This window comes from Mus caroli, chromosome 4 (assembly GCF_900094665.2).
Source record: "Mus caroli chromosome 4, CAROLI_EIJ_v1.1, whole genome shotgun sequence".
NCBI lineage: Eukaryota > Metazoa > Chordata > Mammalia > Rodentia > Muridae > Mus > Mus caroli.
Window position 1 is genome coordinate 62,043,184 of NC_034573.1, and position 1,900 is coordinate 62,045,083.

A 1,900-nucleotide genomic window follows, 5' to 3' on the forward strand; every position below is an offset into this window, starting at 1 on the left:
AGCATCAGCTCTCCTGCCAGCTGCAGGGTTTGAGAGCAAAGAAAGAAAAGGGTGGCTCTCTCTTTCCCAATCTACCCCACTGCAAACTAGAGATGGAACCAGTACCACTGCCATCAAACTCAGCTCTATTGTACTGTCCACATGAGAGGTGAAAGCATAACTACAGTGTGGTGAGCAGAATTATACAGGGCCATCTTGAAACAGTACTTTGGGCATCAGTGAAGAAAAGATATCTGCATGGCCCTTGCTAGCAAGACCAGCTTGGGACATCAACACAGACCACAGATGACATAATACTATGGACCCAGACATGGCCTCTGGTACCAGCATGGTCCCATATGTCCCCAAGGCCTGATATGTCAGAACTGGTCTCTCAGATCACTATACAAATGGCAGCATAGTCCTCAGATAGCCACATGGTCTCCAGGAGCTTCCTAGAACATGGTGATTTGCTTGGCCTTTGGTGGTAACCTGGGCCATGGGCATCAACCCAGATCCCCAGTGTAGCATGATCATGGATCCAGAGAGTGTCCTTGGTGATAGGCCAGGCACAGACCTTACCATGTCCTCCTCATATCTTCCTGTTCCTCATTGCCATCAAGTTTCCAGTTCTACCTTTCTCCACAGTGTACAAACTCCTTGGCCTTGCTTTCTCTTCCATCTTTCCACTGTGTATTCCATTTTTCCAAACTCTTCATCATACATTTGCCCATTATGGTGGCAATTGCAGCTGATGCGTGGGTGTCTTTCTTCTGCTGGTAGAGAGAGGGCTGCTTTTAATGTTTTCTACTAGGTAATTTCTTGACAAAGTTTATATCATAACCAATTATTTTATCTGCTATTTTTACACTTCCAATTTTCTGTGTACGTAATGCTCCTTCATCACTCACTATGAAAATTTCTGTACTTCTTCAAACTTTAGCTTAAACATTATAATGGTCTGTGTTTCTGTGTTTTTTTTCTATGCTTATTATTTTGTTATGGATGTCCGTGACAATTACCTGCATTATCAGCTACAGAATCATTGACATCACTGAGAATTACTATAGGTTTTTCATGGATAGAAACTTCCTGAAGGCAGGAAGTTGACTTGTTTCTGTATTCTGAAGTTTGTTTCACTGCCAGACAGGTAGACCTAGAAAAATGATATATGCATATATAAATAGAGGAATTCACAATATGCACAAATATACATGGATTTGCAGTGGTTGATTCTTTTTTAACTTGAATAAAGGCAAGAAAAGCAACTAAAAGCTTCATGTTGCCTATGTCTTTGTTTCTAAGCTTCTTTGAAAGTGTGAAGTTGAAACCCAAAGAACTTCCTTAAAAGGGATGTTCTCTCTCAGGTTTAGAAAATGTCAGAACACATCAAAATAAATTACTTTGATCCTGTCACCCTGGTCTATACTCCATCCATTTGGAGGTTTCCAATTTGTTCCATAGGGTGGCATTATGAGTGACCTGGTGTTATCTCCTTTGAGAACTCACTGCCTGTGCTAAGGCCATCCTCTAAGGGTACTACATTTTGCTGTTTTCTTCAGAGTTTCATCTGACAGCAAATATTCTTGGTATTTTAAAACGACCTGCAAAAAAAGACAAAGTGCTATGAGAAGAAATAATGCATAGAGCTGCTGCTGCTGCTGCTGCTGCTGCTGCTGCTGCTGCTGCTGCTGCTGCTGCTGCTGCTGGTGTGTGTGTGTGTGTGCACATGTGTGAATGCATGTGTGCTTTCTGTCACAAATATCTGAAGCATGAAAAATATATTAGCTTTCCTAATCTAATTTATGGTGTAGCAAAAGTTACTATGTCCCAGCTTTGTAATGAGAAGACACAAATGAAGCCTTCTTTCAAGTTATGAATAAGTCACACACATCTCATACATGAGCATAGGTGAATGGGG

At 41.3% G+C, this 1,900-nt stretch overlaps 1 long non-coding RNA gene across 1 annotated transcript; it reads right to left on the bottom strand.

Moving 5' to 3' along the window:
- Nucleotides 1-426: 426 nt before the first annotated feature.
- LOC115030897 lies at nucleotides 427-1,585 on the bottom strand. The gene is made up of 3 exons (XR_003836495.1): nucleotides 1,489-1,585; nucleotides 1,091-1,135; nucleotides 427-755 (listed from the first exon to the last, which is right to left on the bottom strand). It is a non-coding gene; the product is annotated as an uncharacterized LOC115030897 (long non-coding RNA).
- Between the last annotated feature and the right edge of the window lie 315 nt (nucleotides 1,586-1,900).